Genomic DNA, 6,195 nt, shown 5'->3' on the forward strand with positions numbered 1-6,195 from the left:
CATTTTTTCAATTTACCACAAACTTGCTTAGGTTTATTTCTTTTCTTTTTTGAAGTCATAACTCCGATCACTGATTATCTGATCTCTATTTTAGCAGGGGGGCCACAGGTGTGTGAGCAAACACAGGTGGACAAAAAGCTACGTGACGTGTTCTGTATGTCATTGTGTGTGTGTGTGTGTGTGAGTTTGAGTGTGAGTATCTGTGTGTCACTGGCTGTGCTTTGACGTTTTTGTCCTTGTGAATGCACTTGTGCCACTCTGCGTCTGAACCCCCTTGTCACTCTTAGTCACCAAATCTCAATTGCTGGCTTTTCAGCGCACAGAAATGGCTTTCCTCAACCCCATTGTAGTCTGACTCCTTCCTGGATCGCCGACTGAATGGGCAGCTTAGTGAGAAGGGGGTGAAAATGATAGGACATGTATCTCTAATTGGGGAGATGGATGAAAAAGATGTGCGCGTGGTTTGTGTGTGTGCTTGTAAAAGTGTGAGCACGCCCCAACATCGCTGTGTGTCTGCGTGCACCTGAGAGAGGGAGACAGGTGAGGTGAGGGGGTGCAATGTGACTGTCTGTGCTCCTTGTGCTGAGGGAGGGAGGGAGGCTGTAAGCGATACCCTTGTCTGTTCCCTACTTGCCCCACTCTGAGGCCGCTCCACCCAGGCCAGCCCGGGAGAGAGTGGGGGTCCCCTGGGAACTGGACAGGACAGGGAGGGAGAGGAAGGAGGGCGGGGGGCAGCATGGAGGCAACGCTTTCAGCCAGTATGAAAAGGAACGGAATCAAATACAAGCAAAATCTCCTTCAATATACTGTATCCCTCACCTGAGTAGGGCAGCGAGCTGAAAGGAGATCCGCGGGGGCGACTGTACAATGGGCCTAGGAGGGACAGAGAGAGGAGAGGAGAGAGGAGAGAGGAGAGAGGAGAGAGGAGGAGAGGAGAGGAGAGGAGAGGAGAGTGGAGGAGAGGAGAGGAGAGGAGAGTGGAGGAGAGGAGAGGAGAGGAGAGGAGAGGAGAGGAGAGGAGAGGAGAAGATGGCTCCTGTGTCTCCTCAGCACTGACCTGAAGATGCAAAACTCATGTTGGCGAGGACTAAACAGTCTCTTTTTTATCTTATGCTTTTCTTCCTCCACTCCTTCACTTCGCCCACCTTTTTCTTCATGTTCCTCCTCATCGTTCTTCTTCTTTACTATGATCCCTGCCTCTGTAAAGTGCATTGTTGCTCCATGTGCACTTAAGTCTCAGATTTGCTTGTGAAACACAAATCACTTGAGTTCATCTTTACTTTGCATTTGTGAACATTACAAGGCCCAAGACAGAAACTTTTGTTGCCATGTGAGAACACGCTGTGAAAAATAGCAATTTGCCGTACTTTGTAATTAAACGCAGTTGGACTAATAAATATCAAACCCCTAAAATGACATTATTAACAAAAAGCATTATTCATCTATGGGTTTTATGAGTATAACACATTTTTTCTTGGTGTGACTTAGCGTTACAAACTCTGGGTTACACTAAAATGTTATTTTTTTTCGAGGATGGAAGAAAAAGGATTATTTTTCTTCATTATTTATAAACAATTTCGCATTCATGAGTACAAAATGGTCCAACACTAAAAAGGTGTGAGGAACATCAAAGCAAACAAATCTGTGGAATAAATGTGAAACTTTTTCTCATTCAAACTGGAACTTTTTGTGAACCACATGTATTTACTCTATTTTATTACACTTCTACATTGTTCTCTGTTAATACAAACATAAATAAAGTTGACTTGAAAAAAAGATTCTCCAAATGCATTGTGGGGGAGCAGACACTCTGTGGGAGGCGTGTCGGTGAACGTCCAGGGTCTTTTGGTTGATTCACGCTCCTGCTCTTCACTCTGACTTATCATGGCGTCTGGCTTTGATAACGTAACATGAGATCCCGACCCCCCTGCAGAATCCAGATACAACCCGACGACATCATGTGAGGTGTCATGCAAATCCCATCATTGTACATCATTATCACACATTATATAGATATACATACTGTAAGCCACATGTGCTGTTTGGACACTGTAAGCAAACTTGTGCGAGTAGAATCAAAATTCCAGGTTTGTACCTACATGCACTCACAACACAATTATTTTCCTTATTCTCTCCTTTCTTCTTCTTCACTCTCCTCATCTCAGTATTATTCTTTTACCTTCATCCCTCAAGTATTCAGACTCTCTTAGGGGCCGAGTGACTCTCACAGCTCAAGGACGTCACGCTGGTCACTCATCAGTGATGTATGGCTCCGTGTTCTTGTATGTACACATGTTTGTACAGTACACGTGACTTTGGCAGATTGCCAGCACAGGTTACGTGTGTTGAAAATGGCCGGTGTCAAGTGAGTGGGTGGGTGGGTGTGCATGCATGCGGTGCAGACACACTTGCTCACGTGTGTTTAAGACACACACACCCACTCAATCGCACAGGAACACGCATGTAACAACTACCAACATTCTCTCACACACCTCTCGTGTTCCAAGGTGTGAAAAATGGAAAAGCACCTCCAGCCAAATCACTTCCTAGCGTCCACAGTTCTCTTTTCATGTGTGCAGAGTCAGTGGGAGTTGAAGGTCTCTTCCCCCAGCTGAGAAGGAAGGTGGGCCGGCTGCACGCTCTCGGTAACCCGACCCTGCTGGAAGTCACACTGTGTCAAAGGAGTAAATAGCCACGCTGTTGAGGTGTTTCCTATGGGGAAGAATAACTTTACTGCACACACAAGGGCTGCATATACACACCCGTTACAGTTAAGGGGGTTCCTCTCGGGAATCATCCTGCCTTTCCATACGCACAACCACAAACACACACACACACACACACACACACACACACACACACACACACACACACACACACACACACTTTCAATTCTAGTTGAACGTACACAATTATGGCAACTTCTAGAAAACACCCAGAGAGCACAAACTGCAGCCGCAAAGTTCTGCTGTGTGATAAGAGAAACTCAGAGGAGACTTTTTAATCTCCATCTGAATCCAAATATCCAATATTATCCTCATAATAATCATGGAACCTGCCAGATTTGTTGCATAAAATATGTGAATTAAAGATTCAATTAAATTCTAGATCTACAGTTTTGGATTAACCGTACCAAACATACAAATTGAAATATGTTAGCACTTTTACCCAAAACACTTCTTTATTATGCTACAAAATTGCTATCAATTTATAAACACAGGGAAAATTAAAAAGATTGTACAAAAGTTGAAGGGTAAAGAAAATATAAATCAAAGACTCACAATATAAATCTGCTTTAAGGAGTGATTTAAAATGTAGTAGTGTAGAAGTAAAAACATAAATATAAGCTGGGTATACAGAATACACACACACACACAAGGACACACACACGCATGCTCACACACTCATGCATGCTCCCTACAAAATGCTTTTAAAGAAACATGGACATACCCCAGTTTGCATCCAAATACATACAACACACACTCTAACACACACACAGAGACACACACACACAAAGCCGTGTAACTGATTCCACAGGAGCATTGAGCACTGTGGATAATTGGTAGCACCATTGTGCTGCTCCTCAATGGGCCGGTTACCCAAGAAGCCTCATGTTCGTGTTCATGTACATTTGCTTTGAAGGTGGCGGACACAAAGAGCTGAACCCTGCCCAGAACAAAGCCCTCAGAGACCCTGCTTCACCCATGGACGTCTTTCAGAGGAACACAGAGATAAATGATCTTCTTCCTTCTCGAAAAAAGAACTGACTCTCTGCGCATACTGTGTGTGTGGGTGTGTGTGTGCAGGTGAAGGGATGGGCTGCTTGTCGTGATTGAAACCACAGGATGTATTTTGTCATAATAGTTTAACACCTCCTCTGTAGGAGACATAAAGCAGTCAGCCTGGGGGACATTCTGCAGATAAGGCAGCAAACCTACAAAGTCAAGGCCAATCAGTGTGTCTCCTCAATTATCACATTTGAATCATAGTATTCATACCATTTTTCGAAATCAAATGTGTTATTATTTTTCTCAAACACATGACAAATGTTCCTTTTTCAGTGCTGAATGATTTGGCAATGAATCCACCCTCATCCACGGCCTGAGAACAACAATTAATGAACAGTATTTGATCCTTTCCTGCATCTCATTATGCTGAGTCATGCTGCAATGCTAATGAACCACGAATAAAGATGATTACTAAACAAGATATTTACACATTTTAATCGTCATTATGTCACAATCAGTTTATTAAAATGAAAACTGACACAAAGACTGATTGATTTTTGCAGGCAGCAGAATATGGATAGCATGTTTCACCTAAATTCATCCTAATTCATTTCCTGTGAGAGACAAACGAAGAACCAAGAAAATCTCTCTCACACACTCAATCTAGGAATTTTTTTTGGTTTGCCACATTTTCAGAAATCTGCTGCTGAAACTTTTAATACAACCCCATAAAAACAACTGCTTTGGATGTAATTTCATTTGTGGTTCAGAACAAAATATTACTACATTATTGTTGAGATTGCAACAATGCTATATGGATACACTGACCTCATTGTTATGGGAATGATTTTCACACAATAGGACGATCCGTTTTGATCTCTATGTTCTTACTGTCATGCATATGAAATAATGAAACAATGCTGCTTGTGTACCAAGATACAGCCATGTCTGTTTTGGCAATGGTGGCCATCATTTTTGTTGTTATGCTCCCTGGTTCACCTTGTAACACCAAATGTGACTCTCAGACTTGATCAAATCACATAACAGGTGCACACACATGAGATACTGTCAACATTTAGAGCTCTAACAATAGACTTTACATGGCCCCTGCTTTCCAAATAATGTTGTCTTTGATAGGAAAACACAACAAAGGGAATAGGTTTAAATGTGTGCGTGCCTGTGTGTGTGTGTGTGTGTGTGTGTCACAGCAGTACACCAAAGAAATACTCATTAACATTTAATAGCAGCACTTCACGTGTGTTGGAGCATGCAATGCAACAGGTGCTCACTGCCTCACAGCTGCACTGTGTGTGTGTGTGTGTATGTGTGTGTGTGTGTGTGTGTGTGTGTGTGGGGGGGGGGTTACGCTACAGTACAGGCTAATACGAGGCTGCAGTGGCTAATGAGAGGCGATGGATGCGGGCTAATTTAAGGGTATGAGACCAAACGGGGGCCAGTTAATGCAGAGAACCCTTTAAACAATTTACAGTGAGGATGAACGGAATCAAAGTGATTTGACCGGAGCTGAACCGAGCAGCGAGCTGGACGGAGGGAGAGGAAGAGGAAGACGAGCTGAAACACATGATTGAATGAACTGACTCAACTTCACCGATTAACTTTGAATGGATCTTGCGTTCAGCTCCACTTTAAAAACTTTGAAACTTCCACTTTGAAAAAGATTCCCCCCCAACAAGTCCCCTGTTGCACCCCCGCCCCCCCGCCCTCTCTCTCTCCCTCTCTCTCTCTCTCTCTCTCTCTCTCTCTCTCTCTCTCTCTCTCTCTCTCTCTCTGGGGCACACACACAGCAGATGGAGACTATGGCCCAGTTCTGTCTTTTGTTCTGGGTCCCCGGAGAGACCCGTGGCTTTTTTTTTGGGACAGCACACAGCTCGACTCCCCATATCTCATACAAAATGCAGGGGCCCTTTCTTTTCAATAAAAAGGAAGCCTTGGAATGCACACACACACACACACACACACGCACACACTGAATGTATTTATTGAAATGAGCATGACTTTAGAGGTGTAAAACATGACGACCACACCTCTGGACTAGAAAAAAAGGCAGATTTGTTTATCGCACTGGCCTCTCTCTCTCTCTCTCTCTCTGTGTGAGCGTGTGTGTAATAGAAATACAAAAACATGCACTTTTATCTACAATCATGTTATTTTTTTATTTCTATTCTCTCCTCAGCTACGTTTAATGGCACACACACACACACACACACACACACACACACACACACACACACACACACACACACACACACACACACACACACATTCCCTTTTTGAATACAAGATAACGTGAGTCGGAGTTCAGCCCTTTCTATGTTGAAGCGTATGAACTTCTTCTTGTGGTCCACGCGTGGCTCAGCGTCTCAGGTTCTCTCCACTCGCCACACCGCCTGTTGTTATTTTTCATAACGTCCGTGCGTAAATAATTCATGTATGTGAAACCATGAAA

This window comes from Genypterus blacodes, unplaced genomic scaffold (genome assembly GCF_046128005.1).
Source record: "Genypterus blacodes isolate CSIRO-AG114 ecotype Tasmania unplaced genomic scaffold, CSIRO-AGI_Gbla_v1 ptg000061l_1, whole genome shotgun sequence".
NCBI lineage: Eukaryota > Metazoa > Chordata > Actinopteri > Ophidiiformes > Ophidiidae > Genypterus > Genypterus blacodes.